The 27,952-nt window shown below is 41.3% G+C and overlaps 1 protein-coding gene and 1 pseudogene across 2 annotated transcripts in view; both read right to left on the minus strand.

Moving 5' to 3' along the window:
* Window positions 1-27,952, minus strand: part of DOCK11 (dedicator of cytokinesis 11) — a 198,562-nt gene that overhangs the window by 161,339 nt on the left and 9,271 nt on the right. The gene's annotated exons all lie outside the window — the stretch shown is intronic.
* On the minus strand, window positions 10,373-10,952 carry LOC119049859 (60S ribosomal protein L30-like; annotated as a pseudogene).

Here is a 27,952-nt window from a genome sequence, read left to right on the forward strand (position 1 = left end):
TAATACAAACAATGGCAGCATGTAAGGAGAGAGGGAAAAGTCATTGTTAAGGTTTTCATAATTAATTTTCAGATCCCAGGTTTTATTTAGGAACAATTTACTGTTGTAACAATCACCAAAATAAGATTCAAATCTAACATGAAAACGCTGAGAAAAAAAATAAAACATTTTTTCCTCTTCAGAGTTTCTGCATAGGGAGCAAACCTTTTTTTTTTTTTTAAATTTTATTTATTTATCCTTAGAGGGGAAGAGAAGGAGAGAGGGAGAGAAATATCAATGTATGGTTGCCTCTTGTGTGTCCCCTGATGGGACCTGGCCTGCAACCCAGGCATGTGCCCTGACTGGGAATCAAACTGCAGTTGTTGGGAGCAAATCTTTTTAAATGCCAAATTACTTACCTTTTCCTAGTCTACTTAGCTATTTTTATAAACTGAAGGAATATTTTTCAAAACCTACAACGGACTTAATTTTTAAAAGTCATCAAATAAATAAGTCTGTATACACATTATATTAGTTCCAATTCGGTTAACAAATACTTTTCACAGCCAACTCAAATACTATGTAAATAACCTAGATTATCTACTAAACAATAAATAAAATTTCGATTAACTCTATACCCCAAAACTTCATTTTAAGCAGTACTTGTAACTTTACTCAAATGCTGGCTGACAAGTAGGAAAACTGATTTGAATTCAATCATTTCGGACCTTTTGTGTTCACTCTGGGCTAATGAGCATTTAAATGACTCAAAGATAACACAAAAGGAAAAAGAAAGTCTTGAACTTATTCAGAAAATGACAAAGCACTTTTTTAAGAATAGAAAAACACTGCCCTGGGTTGGTTGTGTGGCTCAATGGATTGAATGCCGGCCTGTGAACTGACAGGTCGCCAATTCGATTCCCAGTCAGGGCACATGCCTGGGTTGCAGGCTAGGTCCCCAGTGGGGGCATGTGAGAGGCAACACTGATGTTTCCCTCCCTCTCTTCCCCGCTCTCTAAAAATAAATAAATACAATATTTTTAAAAAGTCAACGGGAGAAACAAAAGAACACTGTTTCTATGCTCTAGCAAACCATTTACAGACAAATAGAAAAAAATGAACCTTCACTATACATAATGACTTTCTAACAAATTGAAGAATTTCAGAAGTTCACATACAAAATTATTCAAAATTATTGCAGATAATTCATTCATGCAAATAGAAATTACATTGTACCCCTTGTGTGCCTGTCAACAAATGTATAACCTGCCTTGGATCTTGGTGCCCACTATAAACTGAAACAACAACAAAAAAATCTCATTGACATTTTCCTGAATTTTATAAACAGAACCAACCATAACATACTTTGCATTCTTAAGCAGAACAAAATGTAAAGTGCACTGATGCCCTACAGGTATGTGGATTTAGCTAGCTAGATTCGTAGCACCCAATGAAAACAAAAAAAACCCTAAAAGTCCCGTTTGTGTCCATTTCAACACACACAACAATACACACCTCCTCAGCAGCCACATATCATTTTCTACATTGGATCCAACCACTGGTATATCCATCCCCTTAACTGGCTGTTGATAACAGAGTGAAGAAAACTGATTGGCCTCATTTTGAAATCAACCTTGAAAGGGTCAAAAATGTATCTTTCTATAAATATTCTCATTTTCCATGATCGGACATATTGTATCTAGCCATTAATTGAAATTCTCTGCACCTTTTTTGAACCTAGTAGTACTTCCAGCCTATACTACTTCATGAGATAATATATTCTAAAAGCTATTGAAAGTAAAATCAAGGGATAGCTCCTTTGATTTTCTGAAGGTTACCCCTTTAAAATGATGGGAGGTGCCCCAGTTCTTGGTATCGTATATGGTGACCTGATCCATGTTTATCCTATCTACCCACTCGTGATTAAGCAGACACACCTTCTGCTAGGCTGTGTTTTGATGAGGTGAGACAGCAGATGGCTCTCAAAGTTCGTTCTGACCATGCTGCACATTTTACTGTGTTATTGGCCCTAAGGAATCCTGGGCCCACTGACCTCAGTGTCAGATCTATAATCACTCCTAAGATGTTTTAACAACAACAACAACAACAAAAAGACGCTTAGCCATATGTAATCAAGTTCAGAATCTACTCTCCTATTTAATAAGTTTCAATTATTTCCCCAGCTCCTGTTTATCCAGAAATCATCTCTCACTTTCCTATCCACATTATCCAGCTTTATAGGATCACATTGCATTATAGCTCCTGTAGCTTGGCCTCTCCCAACTCATAGGAAAGGGCGTTAAATCAGACTAACATCTCTTGAGTAACCATCCCTTGGCTATTCAGCTTTTTTATACATCTTCTTCCTTTAACAAAAATGGCTGCCCTGTCTATAACCTTTGTTTCCTTTTTAAAGCCAATTCACTCCCTATTGACAAATGTCCTATCACCAGAGCTACCATTTAAAAGAAGTCTGTGGCCTGGGTTGGTGCGGCTCAGTGGATTGAGAATCAAAAGGTCAGTGGTTTGATTTCCCCTCACTCTAAAAACAAATAAATATGATCTTTTAAAAAAGATGATTGTGTAAGAGTTAGCACAAGAGACAGAGAGTGCTATGGGGATGCAGGTAAGGGATAAATTCATTTCTCTGGTGAAGGAGGCTCAGAGAGGAAGCAGCAGGTGCACTTAGCCTTGAAGAACTGAATAAAAATTGCTCATGGCAGGCAAAGTGAATTAAAGGCATTCCAGACCAAGAGGAGAGCATAACAGCATGGAATAGTAACAGCATGTGCTCAGGGACTCTGAAGATGAACAGAAAAGGGAGAAATGACCAAGAGAAGGCCGAAAAGGCATGTTTATGGGAGGACCCCAGTATGCCGAGGCCATGAGTTTGGACTGTTTCCTAGTGTAAGCAATGGGGAGCCCACAGAGGTTTTTAAGCACGGGAATGACATGAACAGATGTTTTACTCATGTTTATTATGCACAAAAAGCCAGAAAGGTCAGCGCTAATGGAAATTAATCCATAAAATGACAGCATAGGCTGAAAATTTGCCCCATTGTCTACATTTTCCAGGAGCAATACTCTGAATTGTGGAAAACTATACATTAGAGCTGCATACAAAACTACTGAGGAAAATAAAGTGGGAGATATGTGTATGAAGAGCCTTTCTTTGAGAGAAATACTTGCATCTTCCTTGTATGACAGAGACTAAATTAGCTTGAACATTTCATTGTGAAAAGATTAGCTGCCACTCTGCACTAAATGTATTTCCAACACATTCTCAATGGCTAATTTGATCCAACACTGTTAAACTTTTTTAAAAAACTTTTTATTGTTCAATTACAGTTGTCCCCATTTCCCCCCTTATTCTCCCTGCCCTATAGCACCTCACCTCTCACATCCAATCCTCGCCCCCATCCTGTTGTCTTAGCCCGTGGGTCCTTTATACATGTTCCTTGACTACACCCTTTCCCCCCCGACACTCCGCCCCGAACCTCTGGTCACTGTCAGTTAGTTCTTTATTTCCATGTCTCTGGTTCTATTTTGCTCGCATGTTTGTTTTGTTCATTAGGTTCCACTTACAGATGAGATCATATGGTATTTATCTTTCTCCCCCTGGCTTATTTCACTTAGCATAATGCTCTCCAGTTCCTTCCATGCTGTCACGAAGGGTAGGAGGTTCCTTCTTTCTTTCTGCTGTGTAGTATTCCATTGTAACACGGTTAAACTTTTGATGAAACATAAGTTGGATCACAGTATTCCTTTGTTTAAACCCCTTTAATGGCTCCCATAGCCTGCAGAAAAAAAGCTCAAACTGTTCAAGGCTTCTAAGATCTGGCCTCCATCCCCAGCCTGACCACAGTGGGCAGATCTCCTAATAGGCCATTATGTCATCTTTGCTGCTCTTGACACTTCTGCATAGTTCTCCCCACAACTCCACAGTAAGACTCCATAAGCTGCCAATCTATCTAGGCATAAATGGCCACTCCTGCCTACCCACTGCTACTGGCCTCCTCAAACCCAGAGCTAGTACCTGTACTTCCTTCCCCATACCCAGCTCTATCACAAAATGCTGAGATGTACTACCTGTCCATTTCCTTCTCTACCTCTCCCCACCCCTACAGCTAGAATAAAAGCTCTATAATTGCAGTCTTTATCTTATTCACTGCTCTGTCTCCAACTCTCCCAACTCTATCTTGAATGACTGAATGAGCAAACTACAAATCCATTGTCAGTATCTTTCTAACCTTCAGGATTAAGATTTTCTGCCTCTCCCAATTGTTCAAGATGACCCCAATCTACAAAATACTCACTAAAATATAAATATCTGGGTTGCAGCCCAAAGGAGCCCTGCTATTAAACACTCTCAAAACATATATCATCAGCCCTGGCTGGTGTAGTTCAGTGGATTGAGCGCAGGCCTGCGACCCTGAGGATCGCGGTTGGATTCCCAGTCAGGCCACATGCCTGGGTTGCAGGCCGGTTCCCCGCAGGGGACGCACAAGAAGCAAACACACATTGATTATTTCTCTCCCTCTCTCCTTCCCTTCCCCTCTAAAGATAAATAAATAAAATCTTAAAAAAAACATATCATCAGCCATTAGTTTCTCTTCTGGTAAATTAACAATGTCATATATGAAACTTTCACAGAACCAGGGACACCTACAAGAAAAAAAAAAGCATAAAGCGTCAGGACGTAGAAAAACATGTTGGTTGGGCACTGAAATTAAACAAGAAAGAAAGTTGGTAACTCAAGCAAAACTCCATCTGTGCCGGTAACCATTTCCCTCCCAATTGCCAAACTTGCTCCTCAACAGCCTCCTCCCTATCCTTCTCTCCCTCCACTCACATTTACTCTGTGTAAAAGAATGTGCCCAAAAGTACATTTCCTTGCTTCTATCCCTAAAAATAATCCAAAGTGTATTCCCATTACACATATCCAAAAACACTAGCATGAAGCACTTCCCCCCCACACCGGTGTCTAAGTATTTTGCAATGCTGATCCTAAGCCCTTGCAAATACTCTAGCAAGAAGTACTACCTCAAACCCTGATCTAAGCATTTTGCAATGGTAACAAACCCTCATCCATCGCAAATGCCACCGTGAGGCACAGTTAGAACCCAGCCTCTACAGGCCTCTACCTAGAACAAGTGGCTGAACAAAACTATTCTTTTCCTAGAAAACAATCTCTACATCTTCTCCCCAGTACATTCTCCAGCTAGACTAAAATAAATCCATTCCCTCAATATGATAGCACATTTCTGTCATGCTTTCATTCTCAATCAACCTGGACCTCATGGCTACTAGCTCTCTCTCTTTCTAACCCCTTATCATTCTGAACCACATCTACAGCCACCCCGCCCCAATCAAATCCCACCCCAACCCTGCCAACCCTGCTTGTTTTTCTTTGCAGCTGCTGGAGAAAATCCTGTCACGTGCTTCATTTACACAGACACTAATCCTAGGCTGAGCTGGGCTCTCAGTCCCACCCCCAAGGCTGTTACTTGTATCTGGTTAGCTCCCTGTGACCTGTAGAAGAAAGGGACACTAGCTGGCACTTTTACAAATGGGAAATCCAGTCTCTTACAAAGGCACCCTGATTGACTAGCATAGACTGATGTGAAGCCTGTGTTACTGAATCAGACGCCCCCACACTAATGTTAAGAGCACACACATAACTTTACTTCTGTCTGCATTTGGAAGCCAACCCCTTTTTGGGTGCCACTATCTCCATTCTGAAAGTGACTCCTAATCTGGGGTCTTAGCCGATTCCTTGGATGAGGTACCTGGGATATGGAATTCTGAAATTATATGTAAATTTAATTATTTTGCCTTTGTAGGAAAAGGCGCCGGGGCATTCCAAAATTTCAAAGGACTGTGTGACCCAAGAAAGTGTAAGACTTACTACTGCCTTATTTACTTCATATAAACAAGTTACATTATTTTTATGTAAGATATAATGGTTTTCGTTTTATTATAAAAGCATCACATGTTCACTGAAAAAAATTTAATTCGGGGCTGGGAGTGGGGATAATAGTCATGGTGTTTAAGGGTACAAATTTGTAATGAGTAGTAAATAAGCTTTAGAGATCTAATGCATGCTATGATGAATACGGAAAATAACATTCTAATCATGTAATGTGATAAATATTACTACACTGGCTATCATATTACAATACATAATTGCATCAAAGTAGCTCCTTATACACCTTAAATATACACAATGTTACAGGTCAAAATTTATTCAATTTAAAAAAACTAGAAGAACTGGAAAAATGAAACTTCTACTCGGATGTAGGAAAAAAGAATTTTTAATCTAGAAATTTAAGAAGGAAAATAAAAGTCACTTAGAATCCCATCATCCAAAGATGACTACTGTTACCATTTTAATGTTCCTCCACCTCTTTTCTATTTTTTTCTCCTTCCACATGGGATTCATACTGTTGATTTCTGATAGTAACAGTGTTCCAAGTAATGTAAGATAAACTTCGCAGTACAAAGAACTTGGGACTACTGTTCAAAAATCCAAGACACAGCCACTAAGAAATATTTATTGAGCACTTTCTGTGTTCATGACATACTACTCCAAAATAAGAGAGAAATCCTTTTCCAACTTTTTACACAAAATGTGTAAAAATTCCAGAGATTTCAATAAACTATGTGAAGCCCCAGCCTAACTAAGCCTTTTAGCTTAAAATGACTGGACCTCTCTAACAAGGGAAATGGGGGAAAGGCAGATAGCTACAAAGATGTCATTGTAGACTTAAGAGAAATGCAATTAAACCATTAGAAGTCAGGTTTTTTAAAAATATATTTTATTGGTTATGCCATTACAGTTGTCCCATTCCCCCCTTCATTCCCCTCCACCCTGCATCCCCATCCCCACTGTTACCCCCCTTTAGTTTATGACCATGTGTCTCAAGTTCTTTAGATTCTATATTTCCCATGCTATTCTTGCCCTCCCCCATCTATTTTCTATCTACTGTCTATGCTGCTTATTCTCTGTACCTTCTCCCCCCTTCTCCTCCTCCCACTCCCCTGTTGCTAACCCTCCCTGTGATCTCCATTTCTGTGGTTCCGCTCCTTGATCTTGCTGTCCTCTTAGTTTTGCTTTTATTTTAGGTGTGGTTCTTAATAACTCTGAGTTTGCTGTCCGAAGTCAGGTTTTTAAAACAATGATAGTTTTCCTTTACTATCAGAAAGCAGATACTCATCTAATGATAAAAATAAATATAGCCCTGGCTGGTGTATCTGAGTGGATTGAGTGCCGACCTATGACTCAAAGGGTCGCCAGTTCAATTCCTACTTAGGGCACATGCCTGGGTTGCGGGCCAGGTCCCCAGTTGGGGGTACACGAGAGGCAACCACACATCAGTGTTTCTCTCCCTCTCTTAAGTAAATGAAATTGAAAATATATATATATATATATATATATATATATATATATATATATATGCATACATACATACATACATACATACATGCATATGAGACAGGACTATATAGTACGGGCCTTGGTAATCTACATGACCCATTACCACATTCTGTGGGAAATTCCCTGTGTTTTGATCAATGACATTAGGGAGGAATTGTGGCCTCCTATAGTGGTAACCATTCAAAGGACAGCACTTGTTTGCATGTGAAATTCCACTGTGTTTAAGGAGAAAGACCAGTGTCATTATTTCACCGCCACTGCTTACATATTTCACAATCAAAATAATTCTGGCAAAACAGGATTACTGGTTTTGAGCTTTAAATATATACAGGCAAAGGATGGGCCAATTGAAGGATTTCGTGCCATCTAAAGCCACTCTCTGCAGTGCAATTTTCATGCCACATTTAAATAATATCCCATTTTCAATCAGGAAAGCAAATAAATCTCTTTCCAGAATTCAAGGCAGAGGACAATGAAATGCTTATGAACTTTCTCTATCAGGTTGCCCCACTCCTTGCCAAACCATTGAGTCTTTTCCTCTTCCTTCTGATCATTGAAGGTTTCTCTGAGGGAGCAATCCAGGCCTAGCCCAGCAAATTTCCTGGAATTCAGGAATGTACTAGCATCTTCTGTAGAAGCTGCAGCCTGTGGCCACTTCAAATGCTTGCCCTGCTTTCTTGTAAACACCACAACCTGAGGGCAACTGCCTTCAGACTGTAAGCAAGGTGGGTCTTCAGGCAAACTCAGCAGAGGCAGCTCCTAGTGTGGTGTGGGGGCATCTTTGTCTACCTCAGGGACCTGTAGCCAGAGCTCCTTTTGCAAGGTCCTGAGGTAGTCAGTGGACAGAACTGACTGAAAGTGGAGACGAGATGAATCCATCCAGATGGATTAAACAGTGGCTAAATGGGATGGTACTCTCAGGCTCAGTGTAAAGCATGAGAATGACCAGACCTGTAAGACTTTTTATATACTTTCCATCAAACTGTAGCTAAAAGCCTGGCCTGCTGACCCTGGTTCCCTGTGCTCTTGCCAGCAGCTGCTCCCACAATGTGGTCATGGCCTGGGAAGTACTGTGCTGCTGAGGAAAAGCTTTGCAACAGAAGGCCTACCAGGTAGCTATGGTTTTCACTATTTGGTGAACTTTATTTCTTTTCTGTTTGTGAGCACCAACATTTCACCAAGAAATGAGTGAGTGCTATTGTACCAGCTATTTAGGAAGTAGTAGAAACTGACCATCATTTTTACTGACAAGGTGAGAGTAATTGAAAATAAATGTGATCAAATGAAAACATGTATCCCAAGTGGTACAATTATGGGTGATTGTTTTTCTTCTTTTCTGTTTTTCCCCAAGTTTTTCTAGCCGAAGTATTGCTGTTACAATCCAAAATACCATGATTTACTTGTCTTTTTTAAAAATTGTATTTATTTGTTTTTAGAGAAAGGGGAAGGGAGGAAGAGAGGGAGAGAAACATCAATGTGTGGTTGGCTCTCAAGTGCCTCCTACTGGAGACCTGGCCACCAACCCAGGCATGTGCCCTGACTGGGAATCAAACCAGTAACCCTCTGGTTCACAGGCTAGCACTCGATCCACTGAGCTACACCACCTGGGGCTATTTTCTCCATTTTTTAAAATAAAGACAATCTAATTGGTGTGAAGATGCATCTTACTGTGGTTTTGATTTGCATTTACTTAATGATTAGCAATTTTGAGTGTCTTATTGGTCATTTGCATATCCTCTTTGGAGAAATGTCTCTGCAAGTTCTTTGCCCACTTTTCAGCAAAGTCGTTTGAGTTGTAGTTCACATATTCTGAATTCTTAATCCTTTATCAGGTATTTTACAAATATTTTCTCCCATTTTGCCTTTTCTTTCTCTTCATAGTGACTACTTTTTCAAAAAGATTTTATCTATTTATTTTTAGAAAGGGGAGAGGGAGAGAAGGAGAGAGAAACACCGATCTAGAAACATCAAGAAACATCAATCGGTTGCCTCTTGCACATGCCCCAACCAAGGACTGAAACCGCAACTCAGGCATGTGTCCTGACTGGGAATCCATCCCATGACCTTTCACTAGGTGGGAAAACACCCAACCGAGACACACCAACCAGGGTTTGATAGTGACTTCTGACACACAAAAGTTTTTAATCATTTCTATTTTTCTAATATTTTATTTATCTTTTTTTTAAAGATTTTATTTACTTATCTTTAGAGGGGAAGGGAAAGAGAAAAGGAGAGAGAAATATCAATGTATGGTTGCCTCTCATGAGTCCCCTGCTGGGAATTGGCCTGCAACCCAGGCATGTGCCCTGACTGGGAATCGAACCGTGATTGTGTGGTTCACAGGCCCGCACTCAATCCACTGAGCTACGCCAGTCAGGGCTATTTATTTATCTTTAGAAGGGAAGGAGAGAGGGAGAGAAATATTAATGTGTGGTTGCCCCTCGTGCGTCCCCTGCTGGGAACTGGCCTGCAACCCAGGCATGTGCCTTGACTGGGAATCGAACCACAATCCTTTGGTTCTCAGGCCTGAGCTCAATCCACTTAGCTAGGCAGGGCCAATTCTATTTTTTAAAAGGAGATACAGGTAAAATGCTTAGGGACCAGGCAGACAGCCCAAAGTATAGATGAGAAAGGAAAAAAGAGATACAAGGGTATCTCTTCTTAGACTTCCCTTCAATGGGTAAAGAAAGAAGAACTGAGGTTTTCTCAATGAGGTAACAACTCATAACTCCTCCCCCAATGTGGCTTCTCCCTAGGCATCCAATGCTGTAGGACGCTCTTGTGCTACTGAGAATCACAGAACAGGAACTCATGCTGGGTGTGGTAGGTGAGCCCAGTGGGGGCAGGGATCCCGTAGACTATTTTAAGTTTCCTCAGTTCCACCAGCAAAGATTTCTTTTTTTTTTTCCTCAAACAAGCATTGGCCATTTTTACTAAAGAAAAGTTTTGCATGATTTACTTTTCTCCAGTCTGTTCTGGCAGGCTTCTAATGATACCAGAATCACCTGGGTCAATGACTGCCAGAGTGCACACTCTGTAGTACTTTCCACACTCTGTGCCCACTTCAGTCATTGCCACTGTAGTGATGGGCACTGCTTTTGGCCAATATAGTATAGTAGTCTACTTCCACAAGACTGGCAGTTGATACCCTGACCAGCATGGCTCAGATGGTTGAGCGTCATCCCACAAAGCTGGTTCAATTCTGATCAGGGCAGGTGCCTAGGTTGTGGTACATGTCCTAATTGGGGTGCACATGCAAGAGGCAATCCATACGGATCAATGTTTTTCTCACACATCAATGTTTCTCTCCTCTCTACCTCCCCCTTCCTTCCCCTTTTCTAAAAATAAACAAATAAAATCTTCTTTTAAAAAAAGACTAGACAGTTGTTGGCGAGGATGAGCAGTTTCGCTTTGCCTTGTCTCATCATCTTCACAGTCTGCTTGTATACAGCATACATCTTCCACTTTTTATAACCAGCTGGAGCCTAGAGTTGTTCGACTCCAGCAACTTTTTTGTCTTCTTTGTGGCCATCATCTTCCTGCTTCAGATGTGGGATGGCCCCCAACCAGGAGCAGTCTCTGAGATGACCAGGGAACGAGAGAGGCCAGGCAGAGGTTTCATAAGCTACCCTTTCTCTGGCTTCTTGAATACACACATTCAAACTTCCAAACCACTAACAGGGAAGATAAACATGCAGACTTCTTTTTACTGAATGGAACATTTATGTCATTATTGTGAAAAGTGACACCCACATTCAGTTCCATGCTGAAGAATCAAACTCTCCAAAAGGGATTCCCGGTTGTTTGTAAATTAGAGGCATTGCCTTTTTTGTTTATGTGCTCTTTGTTTCTTTGCTCTCCTCTTCCCCTGCCCCTTCTACTCTCACCACCAAGATGTGGCTTCTAAACAACCATTTGTCACGTGGGAATTTACTTTCCAAGTATTTTTGAAGTGTAATCAGTTTCTACAGGCAATGGGAAGAAAATACATACTCATTTTCTTCTAGGGATGTCCCTGGAACTATCAGGGGATAGTCAAATCCCCTGAAATGACTGTGTCCCCGGAAGCTTATGTGAATAAAATAAGTTTACATTTCAGGACTACTGTGAGGCTGAAGATAAGAAACCTAATGCAGGTTCTGTATATTGATATTTCCTGCTTACACAGCAAGCATTTGTTATCAAAGATATTCTCATTGATGTACCACTGATCTACCAAACTTTGTTGGTAAGTATACTAATACCTGAAACTTGTCCCTTAACTAGGAAACATACCTCAAATCCCAGGGTTGGGGGGAACATGAACTGACTCCTGAACAGGCATACATTTAGCAAAGACTCAAATTAGAAGGATCTCTGTAAGAAGGCCTTCACCTAAACATAACAAAGCAAATGGCATAGAAATATCAATGTTAAATAAGCTTTATTCTTAGGAAATCTTTTTTTGCACTTGAATTGGGGGAAGATCTCAACTCCTTTACCATACACTCACATGCTCCACTTTCGAAGCAATTTCATTATCGGGATGGGGGCCAGTAAAAGAAAAGGTAAGAGGACAGAAAGAAAAAAAAGAGAAAGTAGCTATTCTCTACCACGAGTAGAACATTAACTGAAAGCTAACATTTATTGAAAACATTTATTGCTAAGCAGCAGGTGCTGTGTTAAATGCATTACATGTTATCTCATTTAATTCTCACAATAATCTACAAGGTAGAAAATACTATCATTACTCAGATTTTATCAAAGAGGTTGACAGCTTGCCCAAGTCAGAGATCTACTCAGTGTGGTTTGCAGTATTCTAAGATTGCTGCCCCTCCCGCGCCTCTATTAGCCCTGTACAATCCCTTTCCCTTCAGTGTAAGTAGAACCTGTGAACGAATCTGCCTCTGAGAGCATCAAAACAGAGATTATCCTAAATGGGCCTAGACTCATCAGGTATGCCTAGGAGGGGAACTGGGTACTTCCTGGAGAGATTCTCCTGCTGGCTTTGAAGAAGCAGACTGGCATTTTATGAGGCCCACATGGCTAGTACCTAAGGGTGTCTTCTAGGAGTTGACAACCATCTCCAGTTGAGAGGCAGCAGGAAAGTGGACTACTCAGTCCTACAACCATAATTGAATTGTGCCAACCTGAAGGTCCTTGGAAAGGCCCCTGAGCTTCCACATGAGAACACAGTACTGCCAACACCTAAGAGACCCTGAGTAGACTACAGCTGAGCCCGACCTGTACTTTTGACCCAGAGGAACTGTCAAATGAGAAGTTATTTTAAGCTGCCAAGCTTGTGGTAATTTGCTACACAGCAACAGGAAACTAATACAGCCAGGATTCAGACTAGGCCTGTTTAACTCTGATGTGCATGGTCTCAACCACTTCAGTAGTTTCTGTATCAGTTTCACAAATTCCTAACCATTTTTAACTCTTCAAAAAGAAAAGAGACACAAATTTTCTATTGAACAGTAATGGTTATGATCTTTTCCTTTTCCGATGTACTTTTAAGTTTTAGAAATGTTTTAATCACATCTAGTATAGAAACATTTACTGAGTCAATAGAAAACTGCAACTTCATATTACAATGTGATAAGAAGTTGGGGGGAAAATCAGTATAGTAGAAAACATAAGATTTTATTTACCAACGACACCTTGTTAAAGAATGTGTGGCTCTGATAAAGACTCCAGGCTCAAGGTGTGCTAGTTTCCAATATTTGACTATTTTGTCATCTGCAAGATCTGTCATCTGATGCCTCCAAGGAGATGACAACACATTACCTCTTTAAAAGAACCCAATCCAGTGAATGGGAGAAGCCAGTGAATTCTCAGCTGGAGTGAAATCAATTTAAAGAGAACTCACCCACAAAATCAAACCCGGCACTTGCTTCTTGGAGGGCATCTGCCAACAAACTCCTGTTTCATGGCCTTCTTTCACATGCAAACACAACCATACACACAAATTACACGTGGTGGCAAATTCGATGAATAATAACAGCTAATGCTGACTCAGCTGATGCCATGTGTTTACTACAGATTATCTCGTCTAGGCCTCGCACTTACTTTATTATTGAACAGGTATTACTATCACCATCACGCCCATTTTATAGGCAAAGACGCTGGGCCTTAAAAAGGTTAAGTAACTTTCCCAATATTCCATATCCACAAAGTGGTTTTCAACTCAGACGCTGACATTCTCACTCACTTTGCTGTATCACCTTACTTCTGCTGCTCTCCGATGACATAGCTCTGCCATCCTCCACAGTACCTCGCAATGTGCCTTTACGTAGGCATGCTCAAGAAATGCTGGCTGATAATGATAAAGAGTGAGACCTGGGCCCAAGCACAGTAGGTCAAGTTTTCAGACCATACAGGACGGTGAAGACTGGAGGCACGGAGAAGGAAGAAGTTGATATGAGATAAGGAGGAGGCAGGCTGAAGGCAGCCCCCAAACTTATGTGGGTACCAGTCCAGAAGCAAGTGAACAAGGGGGATCGCAGCACTGAGAACTCCAAATATATGTTGAGTAACAACATACGGGAAGATTTGATTCTGGCCCTAAGATCACAAAAACAAAAAACTAACTCAGTTTTCCAGAGTTTATTTCTTCCTTTTGGAAAAGTTACTGCTACACATCTGGAAGTGATTTTCTAACACACTAGTTCCAATGAGTCATCTACAATATTAAGCAATGATTCCATAGGGTGAACCCTGACCATATTTTTCCATTAAGTGGCATCCACTGAGGTCAATGAAAGGCAAAAGCTGCCCCAGACTTGGACAACCTCACCCTCCACAGTCCCATTTTGTATTGTCAAGAACATGAGTTTTGAAAGGTGCAGGAGTGCAGTCTATCTCCCAGCACTAATGCAAGATGTTCTAATACACTTAGTTGCCTTTCACTAGTCAGGAGCAGAAAAGATGGATCTAAAAGCTGTTTGAGGGGGTCAGCAACCCTAAGTAGAGCTGACCACTATGAAACATTATGAGGCCATGAGTAAACATGGGGCAAGTAAGAAATGCAGGGTAGGAAAGAAATACACACAAGGGGAGGGCTCCTGAACAAAAGAGTAAGACAACCTGTGGAACAGAGTAGAGCCAGAGTTCAAGACCCTTAAATCTTCCAGCAAGAATTTCCTCAAGGAATACTGTAGAAAGGATTGCCAATCCATCCCGTTGCCCTTTCAGCCACATACTAATATAGTGAGACTCCACCCATCAACTTCACCCCATATCATATTGGTTTCCTAGTATTTCAAACCTGTAGTATTTGTGTTTAGATGTATAACTAAAGGCCATTTCCAGCGTCTTTTGACACTTGTATTTCTTTCCAATTACAAAGAAGGAATGAGTCATGTTCTTTCAAAGACTGAGGAGCCACTTATCAATGCAAAGGCTATTTTAAATCTTTCAGGTGAAAAGGGTATTGTTTAGTTCCTGGAAACAACAATTGACTAAATGGCTTCCTCGGGGTTAAAGGACTTAATGCCACTTTCTTTCCCAGAGATTCTTCTCTTCTTATCCCCACAATTGTATTTTAAATGACACGGGAGTTGAAAAAACCTAAAGCATTATATCTACCTTACAAAAGATACCAATTAAAGGGTGGTCATTTGCATTACAGAGGATTCTTTGCTTTGCTAAAGCTCCAATCAAGTTTATGAAAAAATCAGATTCTTTATTCTATGGTAAATTTGCACATGGGCATCATTGAGGAAGCACAGCTGTACCAAAGCCTGAATTTGATTAGCAGGTACCTCTTCACTGTGCTTACAATGGTTCTCACCCATTTTATCAGTGAGGAGCCCACCTTAAAATTTCTGACTCATTCCCCCAGTCTAACAATAAAATTGCTTTGCTTTTACCTAGTATTTTTCATTAAAGCCTTCCAAGTATTCAATACACATTTGCTAGTCTTCATACCTATGCCAAACAAGTTGGCAGAAGAACTGAGAATACGACCTTCCAAACTATCCAGGATGTATGAGAAAATTAGGATCATGGACAGGAAAAAAAAATTACAGGTCCTCATAAGTACAAAAGAACCACATTTAAGGGTTTTTCTTTTTTATTACAAAAAGAAAAACAAAAGATTTCATGCATCTTACTTTTTAAAAATAGGCTTTATTTTTGTCAAGCACTTCACAGCAAAACTGAGCAGAAAATAGAGTTCAGTTCCCATGTACCCTCAGCCCACACAGAAACACTCCCTGTCACATTATCAGCATCTCCCATCAGACTGGTCCATTTGTCACAATCGATGAACCTACACTGACACATCATAATCACCTAAATCCATATTTCAAATTAGGGTTTATTCTTGGTGTTGTACATTCAATGAATCTGGAAATACGTATAAGGACCTGTATCTACTTAGAGTCTCATACAGAGTAGTTTCATTGCTTTAAAAATCCCCTTGTGCTCTGCCTATTCATGCCTCCTTCCCCTACTTTTTAGGCTATCAAAAGGAAAAAGTCAAACCTTAAATACAACAAATCCATCTTTATATATCAGTTTTATGATCAGAGTGGGTTGGAAAGAAAAAACGTGAGAAATGTGGCAGAGAGAAGACATAGAGAAAAAGAAAAAATAAAAACACAAACTCAGGGATTTGAAATGCTGGTGGGGGTGCGGGGAGGTAAATGGTAGGGGAAGAGACCAGGCTTACCAAGAAGTGCACCAGAATCTAATTATCTTAAATATCAGAGGCAAGCCTTTCCATTTCAAAACTTCTAATTCATCAGTAATTCTCCCATTGTTACCAAACAGAGGTCCAAGGGGGGGGGGCGCAATATTTGGCCCACCGAGGGATGCCAAAAACTGCTACAGATCAACAGGGGCCCCTCCCAAGGACACTATACTAATACCTACTGGGCTCGTCTGTCCGCCGCCAGAGGAAAGACATCTCTCAATGCCAGAGATTTGTGAAAAGGAAAGGGAAGGTTTATTTAAAGCTAGACAGACTTAAAGTAGTGACCCAATGTCCCCATTAAAATATCAAAGTCCTTCAGGATAACCACAGACGCCCACAGCACTTCCTTCTCCCCTGCCCTCGTTCAGGGTACCGTATCTCAGGAAAAGCAGCACACGTCCGTGTTTTCAGGCCACTGGCACTGTCAGCTGTGTTGCCGTCCAGGCAGGATCTCCAATTAATCCAAAGTCATGTGGCACCTTCTCACAGTCCACTGGCAAAGAGTTCTTTCACCCTTCTTCCAGTCAAAGTCTCTCCTGCTTCCCAGGCCACGCGGCCAAAGGGAGCACCCCAAAGCCACATGGTTCTCTTCTACCAGAGCTGCAGGGGTCTTCACTCTGCCCAAAACTGCATGGCTCTCTCTCCACCAGAGCTGCAAAGAGGGGGTCCTAACTCTGCTAAAACCACGTGGCTCTCTTTTACCTGGGCAAGAGAGGATCCTAACTCTGCCCAAAACTTCATAGCTCTCTCTTCAATGGCTGCCACATCTGCATTTAAATCCTCACCAGTCCTCCTTTGCAGCCCCATTTCTGACTCCTCCCATAATCAGTTACACCTGCCAGGACTCCCATACCCTCCCAGCTTTACTGGGCTGCCATTCTGAGCCTGCGCAGGTGTGGCCCCATGGTGTGGAGCCAATCAACTCCAAGCTCTCACGCAGGTACTGTAACTCAGGGGACCAGCCCCCAGTTACATCCTGGATAGAAGCCACTTCCATCCCCCTGGCTCAGAGCATGGCCACAGCCATTTAACATATCTATGAAACCAGTTAAAGGTTACAGATACATTAAATGACCATTCCGGAGGTTAGCTGCGAAACTGTTGCTATGCAGAACAGCTCTCAAGGCCCTGCTCCATTTGTCCCTTCCCACAACTGACACCTGGGGGGGGGTGAGGACATCTTAATGTTTCCTGGAAACCTTGAGTTATGGACCCTATTCCAAATCCTTTTTGGGGGCCCCCCTCTTGGCTGCGCCCTGTTACACCGTGCATTTGTTTTTACCATATTTTGCTGTGCATAATGCTCACCCACGTTTTAGTAGGTGAGCAAATACACGGATAATGCAAATTATCCATGGAAATTAGCACTGCCCATTTATAATGCGCATCTTCTTCTTCCCTCATAAATTTGAGGAACAGTGCACACTATATACAACAAGATACAGTGAATCCACAAGAAGTGTTAAGATGATTTTTAAATAAAAGACACTGCATGTTCAAAACAAGGAAAATGGCAACCAGAAAACCTTACAAGAAAAATGCATATCATCTATTAGCTTTATACTTGAAATTTAATGTCCTCTAGTGATCAATATCATTCATGGCAGAAGAGCATGAATGACTATAGTAACAACAAAGTGAGACACATTTCACATACAAGAAAAACAAGAGCGATTTTAATTTACATTTCAGAAAATTCAAGGTAGGCATTTCTGCTTCTCAAAACACATACAGGCAAACAGTGTGAGTATATATACATACACACGCACTTCCTGTGGACCAAAAAAGTGGCCCCATACTAAACCTGAAAATCAAGGGAGGCCTATGGCTTTTTAAACACAAGGGGCCTAAAGTAACCACATAGGATGGTCTGAAATCAAATCTTCCTAACTAAAAGCAGTTCATGGCAGGTAGTCACATCCTACAGCAGTGTTTTTCCCTAACAAAGGTCAATCTTTACCTTAACTGAGCCTGTTGTCTTTTTTTTTCTTCTGCAATAACATATCTTTGGAATATCAAAGTGATTTCCTCTCCCCCAAAGCACAACCACCCACCAGCGTAGAGACCACAAATCCTGCCATCGTTCTTACTATCAGGTGCAGAACTGTCATTCTCTGGAGCATTTTCTCAATTCGTTGAGATTTGGCTTCCCAGAAATTGTCATCAGTTTGGCTCAAATGAATTCATAAAAATTCTTACAGGTTTGGACGTTTCTTATGTTGACATCTCTGAAACTTCAGTTTATAAAGAACACACTGTGATCAAAATTCGAGGAATACTTAACCAGATAGGAATGAAAAGCAAATGGGAATTGAAGTCTCTAATTTCTAGACAATTCTAATTTTATTGGTTCAGCAGACAGATGTGAGGTGTGCAAAGCAATGGGCAATGAGCCACAGGATTATAGAAAAAAATTTTCTTAATAATAATAGCACCATGCTAGTTACCCTATAGATACTGTATGTCACATATGCTACAAATATAGCAAACTGAAAAGTATGAAACTCAAATGCTACCTTTTCTGATTATAAAATGCCTGCTCTATGTAACATAAATGAATAATCATTTTAAAAACAAAATATAAAAGAATAAAATTTACTCATAATCCCACCATCCAGAGATACAGTTAATATTATATGCATATATATACAATGTAGACACACGTGCACATACTTTTTGAGAATGTTCTTTGACTGTAACAATAAAAATAGCTAATATTTACTCAGTGCTTCCTAAGTTCCAGGAATTATTCTATGTGCCTTATTGTAGTATTTTACTCAATCTTTAGAACAACCCCATGAGGTCAGTCATATCATTTTCTCCATTTTAGAGATGAGGAAACTGAGGCAGAGTGATTAAGTAACTAAATTCACATATCACATATGCATTATTTTAACAAAATACAATAATACTTTGCATGCTGTTTCATAACCTAAGCTTTTTTCCATGTCAATAATAAATGACTGCATGGTGTTTGTTTTACTATTATAAACAACTCTGCATGGCTCACTGAGGTCGATACTATGGATATTTCCATTTCACAAAGGAGCACAAGAAGGTTCTACAAAGTTAAACAGCCTGCCCAAGGTAACGACGATTGTCAGGGGAACTGCTGGACCCTTCTGGCACCGTAACTACGCATTAGCAACTTCCACTCTCCTGCCAGCCCCTTAAGGCATTCACAAGTTAATGGCTTAGAGAAGTTGTCGACAACTATAGTCATGAGGCAGAATGAAATCAATCCTATCTCAAACTTGAAGAACTAGCGTTTTGGGCTAGAAGATGCCCACCCAAAAGACACGCAAGCTGAAAAATATCCTCACCCCACCGAACACATGCCCCATCCTAATCTCTGAAACCACCAAACTTGTTCCTTTATGGCAAAAGAGTTTTTACACAGGTGCCTGGGTCTTCAGATAAGATCATCCTAGAGGATCAGGGTGAATCCTAAATGTAATCACACATGTGTCTGTAAGAAAGAGGCACAGAGAGATTTCACACAACTGAGGAGAAGACAACGTGAGCACAGAGGCAGACTGGAGTGATACAGCCACAGCCAAGGAATGCTGGCAGCTAGAGGAGCTGCGAGAGGCAAGGAAAGAATCCTTTCCTCAATTCTCCAGAGAAGTGTGACCCAGTGATACCAATTTCAGATTTCCGGCCTCCAGAACTCTAGAGAATAAATTTGTTGTTTTAAGCCACCCAGTTTGTGGTCATTTGTTACAGGAGCCACAGGAAACCAATACGACCATGGAAGGAAGCTATGGAAGTTCATAGAAGAAGCAATGTGCCCCAAATTGGCAGGGGGTGGGCATGGAGGTATGACCTGAGCCCCATGGGACAGACCAGTTTCCCTTTAGCAGGGAAAGGTTTGGAAGGGCATTCCAGGAAGTGGGGTCAGCATGTGCAAAAGCATGAAGGTGAGAAAGTGTACAGTGTTTGGGAGCAGCAATGGGTTGGCATGGGTAGAGTACAAGCCACAGGAAGGAACGTGGCAGCCTCTGAAGAGAATTCAAAGGTGGGATGGGAGCCTTCCTGGTGGACAGGAAGGACCACTATAAAATCTGGGTACTCATTCAAAGTAATGTAGAATCAATGCTGATAGAATTGTTATCTTTATGAGTTGGGGGGGGTTAAGTATTTTCTCTTATCCTCTCCTGAGACGCAACAGAATGATGGTCAGTTTCTAGCTATAAAGACAATAAAATTTTTGCTTATGGTCAAAATGGTCCTCTCTGATCTCTCAAAAAAAAAAAAAAGCAAAAACAAAAGCCCAGGGGTATGTGAACAAAACCCTGCCTATCCCTGACTCGTGTGACTCAGTTGGTTGGGAGTCATCCCGAAGGGTCAAAGGTCACCCGTTTGATTCCTGGTCAGGGCAAATGCCTGGAGTGTATAAGTTCTGTCCCCAGTCAGGGCATATTCAAAAGGCAACCGATGGATGTTTCTCACATCAATGCTTCTCTCCCTCCATTCCCCTCTCTCTAAAAGTAAGTAAATAAAATCTTTTAAAAAATCCTTCCAGCCCTGGCTGGTGTAGCTCAGTGGATTGAGCGCGGGCCTGCGAACCAGACAATTGCGGTTCGATTCCCAGTCAGGGCACATGCCTGGGTTGCAGGCTGGTTCCCTGCAGGCCAGTTCCCAGCAGGGGATGCACGAAAGGCAACCATACACTGATGTTTCTCTCCCTCTCTCTGTCCCTTCCCCTCTCAAGATAAATAAATAAAATCTTTTAAAAAAATAAATAAAAATAAAAATTCCTTCCAAATTATCTCTCCAGGGAAGGGGCACAAAATATGGTAGCAGAATATACCTGCTCAATTCCACCTGGTGTCAACTGGAAGGATGCGCCTGCCCTAGTCGAGAAGATCAAGTCTGAAATATACCTGGTTGTTCTGACAACTAATTTACCCCAACAAAGCAAAAATTCTCCATTAGATTGGGCCATGGGAACTTCATTTGTCTCTCATGCATAAGATTTTACTTTTGAAAGGTCGAGTAAGCCAAAAGCCACTCTTTCCCGATTAAACCAAGCAGAAAAGAACAAAGTGACATAAACTGGGCTCTGTAGTTGTAATTATATCATTTCTCAAACTCTTCATTCCTATGCCACAGTTCCACAGAATAGAACCTTCACTTCTTTTAGTTGGAACTAAATCCAAAGCCAGGACATTGGAGGGAACAACCTTGCCAGATGTGTAGCTCCATGACATTCCCTTAGCATCCAGGCCATTGGATTTCCACAAAAGGCACCCAGCCATCACTAGCTCAGGCCTTTGGAATTTTCCATCCTTGGCTAAAGAAAAGGTTAAAAGAAATAAACACAGTAATGGCCCTGTCCCATGGAGAACACTTTCTGAGCAAACACTGAGGAGAGAGGAAAGGAAAAGGTAAGAAAAAGGGGAGAGTGGGAACTTGCCTACAGTGGAAGGAGTATGGTGGAAGGGAAAGCAAACAGGCTGGCTATGGGAGTGCTACAGCTGTGGGGTTGGACTAGAGAGCCAGTTACACAGATTATCCCGGAAGAAGACAGCGTAGAGAAGTGAACACCAGGAACAACAGTTGAGGAAAATCAGAATGACTATAGGGGATAGTAGACGCTAGAAAGGGAAGAAAGCATCTTGGTAGGGAAAGGACATAGTAAGAGGAAACCAGAAACAATGGGGGCCATTCTCAGAGGAAGTCTCAAGGGCTCAGAGGGGCAGCCTCCCTTGTTCCCATTCCTGTCCAGCAGTGTTTGCTATCTTGAGAAATATGGATCTGAAATGGGTGCGGGCTGTTGCCTGCTTCTATCTGAGGGTAGAGGAAGTGAGGGTAGGTCAACCTGACACATGAATCCCTCCACCTAGACTCTTCAAAAGAAATCTGACTTTTGTTGCTTTCTGGTGCTCACAAGTCTCTGGCCTCCATCTAAATTGCAGAATTAGGTTCCAACTATCATATACAGTGGAAAACTGCATACAAGTACTCTCTATGTTCCTTCACTAATTCATTTGAAGTCTTAAATTGTGCAATTTGACAATGTGCCCTGCCTCCTTCCCATGAATAAGTGTGTAGTCACCCTTTCGGCCCCAAACGAAACTGTTCTGTGACTGAGTTCAATTAAGGGGTTTGCTGCTTGGCACAGCAAGAAGCCCAGGTTCATACCTCAAAGTTCTGCCTCCCTAAAGGGAGGGTTAGCCATTGTTTATATACACTATTTGGTTGATTCTATGTTGATTTCTGTTTGCATGTGGCTGCTCTCATTCCTTTGAGTTCCTGTCACCTCATCCTGTTTCCAGCTGTATCTACAAAACACTATACTTCATTTTAACATTTAGCAAGAAATAACATTTAGAACTGCCCAGACCTCGAGACCATTGTCCTATCCAACAGTTCCATTTACCTAGTACAATTTCCAAAGGGTTTGATTTCTTCTTGTCTGAAACTAAAAATACACTGCTATTCTCATTAAATATTGCTAATATTTTAATCTCTGGTCTCTTGGTCTATTACAATGAAAAATAAAACAGCCTTCCTTCTTCCCACTTTTTTTATAAACTTGTTTTTAAATCCTCACCTGAAGATATGCTTATTGATTTTAAAGAGAGAGGAAGGAGAAAGAAATGTATCCATGTGAGAGAGAAACATCAATCAGTTGCCTCCCTTACATGCCAGGGACACAACCTTTTAGTGTAAAAAATGATACTCCAACCAACTGAAACACCCAGCCAGGGCCTTCTTAACTTTATTTTTATCCTTTTGTTTCCTCAGATTAAGTCTCTGTCTTGCTTTCCCTTCCCCAATCCCCTCTGCAACCTTGCCCTAAATGGATTTAATCCATTAAAGAAATCAGTGGAAATAGACTGTTTCTTTTCAATTCAAGCAACAGTTCTAAAAGCATTTCCCTTGGGATTTGAACATGAACCGAGGAAAGTATCTATCTTTTCCTTCAGCTTGGCAGCTCTCTTCCATAGCTCAACATGCCTCTCTCTCCTTAGCTCACTCTCCAACACTTGCTTCTAGTTCCTTCGGGTATATACCACAGCCCCAGATGTCCACGTTCTAAGGGATCAACTCTGTCACAAAGCTCATTGGTTGAATGCATATATAGCCCTCCATAAGCCATGAAGTTCAGATGATGGCCAGTAAAAAATAAAAAATGCCCTGGTCTTGGCTGGGTAACTCAGTTGGTTAGAGTATCATCCCCTTACGCCAAGGTTGTGGATTCAATTCTCAGTCAGGGCTCATATAAGAATCAACCAATGAATGTGTCAGTAAGCAGAGCAACAAATCTCTCTCTCTGTCTCAAATCAATAAATTAAAAATAAAAGGCAAAAAAAATCCCCAACAGAAAAGTAGTAAACCAGTAAAATAAGCCAGATTGAAGGGAACGAACCTATAATTTGAAGAAAATGAACACCAGCTTCTAAAGATTTAAACAGAACTCCAGTTAATAAATACCCTTTCATGTTTTAGAGATTAGTCGTATATAAATACATTAGAAAAAAACTTAAGATAATTGCACTGAAAACATCTAGATTTTTAAATTTTGGATGGCTTATAAGGAGAATTGAAATTGTTTTCCTAGTCAGGTGGAAAAAGGGAAACATGGAACAGAAGATAGTGAAGGCATTTAATGTATATTTGTCTGTACATATTTTGAAACAAAATCTGGGGGTTTCCTTACTCTTTACATAATGATTTTCAGTGCGTCACAATCAAGTCAGTTATGTTAAAAAAAAAAAAAAGACAGGCTAGGCCTTGGAGAAATCTAGCCATGGCCAATTAGAACTGATGCGAAAATAGAAAATGCAGTCCACATCAATGATAGAGTACTTCTTCCAGGCAGTAAAACTCTCTGCCATCAGCCTATCAGCTCATCAGAGATATTTTTCTGGCCAGTGTAAGGAGGGCTGGTGCAAATGTGATCAGCCAGGAAGCTTTTGTGGTGCATGTCTCTAAAATGGCAGTGACTGGATTTCGTGCAGAGAGGAAGTTTCAGTTTATCTCTCATTTGAAATCATTGTGAAGCCAGGAGGAATCTGATAGATTTTCCAGTCCTTCCGTCTGCTTCTCCAATCATGTGTTTTAGAAACCCATTTCTAGGAAAGGGGTCCTGAAATTGCCTTGGAAATACAGAAAAGCCATGCCAGGTCTAACTTGACCTTCAGGATGGGTGAAGTGCCTCTCTGCCTCTCACACTGGACACATCAGTGGTGTCTTGGGGCTTGTCAGGCAAACAGTTATTCTCTGTGATGTGAAACCATCCGTTTCTCTTTTAAGCACATATACATAGCTACCTCTTTACTTTTTTCTTTAACTAACGCTGGAAAATTCCATAGGCCTGAGCTGGCTAAGTGCCTGCTAAGTGTCTGGCCAGCCTGTATCCTGAAACACCTCAAGTCTGAAAACAGTGCCCACTTACAAGAACTCCAGACTGAGGGAGTTTTGTGTGGGATAAAAATTTTTAATTATGAAGAATTTAAGAAAACATCCAAATTGAAACTGCAGATTGCAAGCCTCTATTGCTTTCTTTCAGCCAAAATTCTCAAAGGGGATTGTGTGTTCCTGTTATTCAGTAAAAACTACTGTACCTGGCTAAGTTTGCCAGCCTATCAGATTCCTGTCCTTCCTCCACCATGTCAATATCCATGTTGGGAACCCATCTGACCCCAGGATTCCACCATTCCTCAACCTGCAACAACACCTAATAAGAAAAATGGCTTACCAAAGATGTCCACAGCTTAATCCCTGGAACCTGTGACTGTGTTACATAACATGGCAAGGGGGACTTTGCAGATGTGACTGAGGTAAAAAAATTTGAGATGGGGTGATTATCCAGGTGGGACCAATGTAATTATACAGGTCAATCTATGAAGTAAGGGAGAGAGGCAGAAGAATCAGTATCGGAGAAGGAGATGTGATGACAGCAGCAGTGTGGGTGCAATGTGACTAGACCAGCCTTTGGTGACTTAAAGATGGAATGGACCATGAGCCAAGGAATGTAGGCAGCCTTTGGAAACTGGAAAAGGCAAGGGAACATTTCCTCCCCTAGAGCTTCTAGAGGGACTGAATTTTTGTGGACATCTTGGCATTAGCCCAATGAAACCCATTTCTGACCTCTAGAGCTGTAAGAGAACTTATTTTTTCGGACCATAAGACGCACCTAGGTTTTAGGGGGAAAATTACAGCAAAAAATGGTAAAATATTTAATAACATAAATAATATTTCACTAATGTAAATGTAAACAGAACTCAACAGCAGCATTAACAACCATTATTCCTCCCAAATGGGGGGGGGGTGCATCTTATAGTCTGAAAAATACAGTAAGGCGTTTATGTTGTTTTGAACCACTAAGGTTGTGGTAATTTGTTACAGAAGCCACAGGATACTAATAGGCCATGCATCTAGTCCAACTCTCAGCAGGGTTACTGGCTAAACCTCCTCATCCTGGCCATTCTGCTTACTCTGAGTTGTCTAAGCGGATACCTCCTTCAGTCCACGATCCCACCATGCTGAGCTCAAGGTATTATATAAAGGCATGGTTAGAACAGAATAGCTCTCCTCAAGACCAGCAACAAGACCAGACCTCACTCCTGGAAGAACTGGGCTGCTGGCTGAAAAACCAAGGCATAAGGTTAGATACAAGGTAGGGGATTAAGACAAGGACACAGGGACTGGGATGCTGACACAAGGGGACAAGGAAAAAGATAAAACCCCGTGACTGGAAATGGATGTGAAAGACAGAGCAAAACCAATGTCCTATAGGACTTGAGGCCCAGAACCTGGAGCTCTGAATGAATGTGGCTTTTGATGTCCCCTGTATAGACGCAGACTGGTCTCTGGACCTGATGCGATGCTGAGCTACCTCTGGACATTAGAGTAGCTCCAACTACATTCAGAGACAGGAGGGAAGGAGGCAGGAACAGGGAGCCGGGCTTCAGTAACAGAACTGGACAAATTCTGCCAGACCATTTCACCTGGAAGGGGCAAACAGAGGCCAAGTTCCTCTGCAAGCAGTCATGTTGGTCACCAGTAGTGGGGGAGCAGTTCTCCCCCACCACCTGGGAGGCAGGTTAGCAGAGAGCCTTCTATGCCCCATAAGCAATAGAGCGTGATGGAAACACTCTGCTGGACAGGAGGAGCGTGACTGGCACCTGTGCACTTTTGAATACAATTTAGTTCATGTTTTTGCAAGAGTTGATTCAGAGCGCTGGTGAACTTATTTCTCAGTGGTAAATTAGGCACCTTAGAAGGTGGCTAATTCCCTCCTTCCCTCCTTCGGGTCTCTGGGAAACCATTTAATGCAGTGAAGCATTAGGAACTTGTTAACCTATGAGAATAACCTGGTTATGCCAACAGCACTCATCCCCTCACACTCTGAACACTGACTGCAGGTCCTGCAAGGCATACAGCTGGCAGTTCCTCAAGTGGGAAAACTCAACTAACATAAAAGGCATGGAGAGAAATGTATATGTTGTTATTTTTGGAAAGCGCTAACCCACTAAAAAAAAGTCATAAAAACAATTCCATGAACATGATCCCAAGGACCTCTGCAGGGCTTTTTTTTTTTTTTTTCCGTACAGTTATTCAAACAGCAAAGAAAGGAAGAACGGCCAATTGCAAACAATTCTCAAAATCCTTAGGCTTACTTTGGCAAGGAAAAACCTATACTGATCATGCCCACATTTCTCAGTTAACAACCCCACCCCTCCTTTAAAAAATTTTTTTGCCCCTACCTCCTACTTTCCCACTAAAAGACCTAAGTTTGTTCTGAAATAAACACTATTTCCCAACAGAAAGAGATCATCACCGAAACCATACAAAAAGAGCTTCCTCCACCTGCTCTGCTGTGGAATCTAGTCCAGGAGCTATTACTTCCTTACCCAATTACTCCAAAGGCACCGAGACACCTGCAGTTCAGTACCTGTTCTGTCATTTAGTAAATGTGGACAGAAATATCGACCTACAGTCTGCCTCACTTGAAACCATGGCTGTTTCCCCACTTAAGAGAACGGAGGTGACAACAATGTGGTCTATGTTTAATCGTGACCTGTAAGAACATGCAGGGCCGCAGGTGTAACAGCATTTTTAACTTTTCCTAAGTGTGGGGCTATAAAAATAAAAGCTCTTGTCATCATCTAAAAAACATTTCCTACAAAGGCATTCCCGGGCCTCCTGACACATTTCACTGAAACATTTCAAATAAAGATGTTCTGTCCCAGAGGCTGGGAAGGACACTTGACTTCTTAGTTAAATCTCACCCAGTAAAATGTTTCAATCATTAGGGAGAAGCAACATGATAGGAAAGCTAAAGTACAAGGATATCTTCAAGCATTTCTCGGCAGCTTGAAACATACACAACCCGACATAAGCTGTCAGGAAAGGCAAAAATACAGCTTCCTATGAACGATAAATGCAATGGGCAATAAAAATAAGGTGCAGAAGAACTGCAGGAAATTATCAATAGCAAATTTAGGCCTAATCGTGTAAGGTTGTACACAGACAACAATAGGTAAACCACATGTCACTGAAATAGTTGGCATCATTTCTGCAGTACTTACGACGCTGGAAACCCATACACACTATTCTTAATAGAACTTATCCTGCCGCCACAAAACCAGAAGAGCCAAATATAAAAGTACATTCATTTCTTAGGAGACCTTTAAGCTTTAAAAATTTTCCAGTTGGTAGGCTCAGCTGGTTTTTCAGTTGCTTGGCTCACTTGGTTGCAGTATCACCCTGTACACCGAAAAGTTGTGGGTTCGATCCTGGTTGGGGCACATGCCTGGGTTTCAGGTTCAATCCCCAGTCTGGGCACATATGGGAGGCAACCCATCAGTGTTTTTCTCTCTCATTCATGTTTTTCTGATGCT

The sequence above is a fragment of the Artibeus jamaicensis genome, unplaced genomic scaffold (assembly GCF_021234435.1).
Source record: "Artibeus jamaicensis isolate MK-2021 breed Jamaican fruit bat unplaced genomic scaffold, CSHL_Jam_final scaffold_378, whole genome shotgun sequence".
In the NCBI taxonomy this organism is placed as follows: domain Eukaryota; kingdom Metazoa; phylum Chordata; class Mammalia; order Chiroptera; family Phyllostomidae; genus Artibeus; species Artibeus jamaicensis.